General features: G+C 37.3%; 1 protein-coding gene across 2 annotated transcripts in view; it reads right to left on the bottom strand.

Moving 5' to 3' along the window:
- Nucleotides 1–212, bottom strand: part of LOC108564867 (mitochondrial uncoupling protein 2-like) — a 5,239-nt gene that overhangs the window by 4,033 nt on the left and 994 nt on the right. The gene's annotated exons all lie outside the window — the stretch shown is intronic.

The raw sequence follows: 212 nt of genomic DNA, 5'->3' as shown, positions 1-212 counted from the left end.
CTCGACTCGTGTCATTATTGTCATGGGCCATTGCCAAGTGTAACCCGAAATAAGACCATCGCTATGGAAATTTATTCCGAAGCTATTAATATCGGATCGCGCCACTCTAATTTGCATTAGACAAAAGTAATAAATTAAACAAACGAGAATCGATTATCATAATCATTCGTATCATACGATTGTGTGAGGAAACAGTCCGAAGGTCTTTTTTT

Source organism: Nicrophorus vespilloides, unplaced genomic scaffold (assembly GCF_001412225.1).
Source record: "Nicrophorus vespilloides isolate i.1.1-1 unplaced genomic scaffold, Nicve_v1.0, whole genome shotgun sequence".
Taxonomy (NCBI): Eukaryota; Metazoa; Arthropoda; class Insecta; order Coleoptera; family Silphidae; genus Nicrophorus; species Nicrophorus vespilloides.
This window is presented reverse-complemented; position numbering and strand designations above follow the sequence as displayed.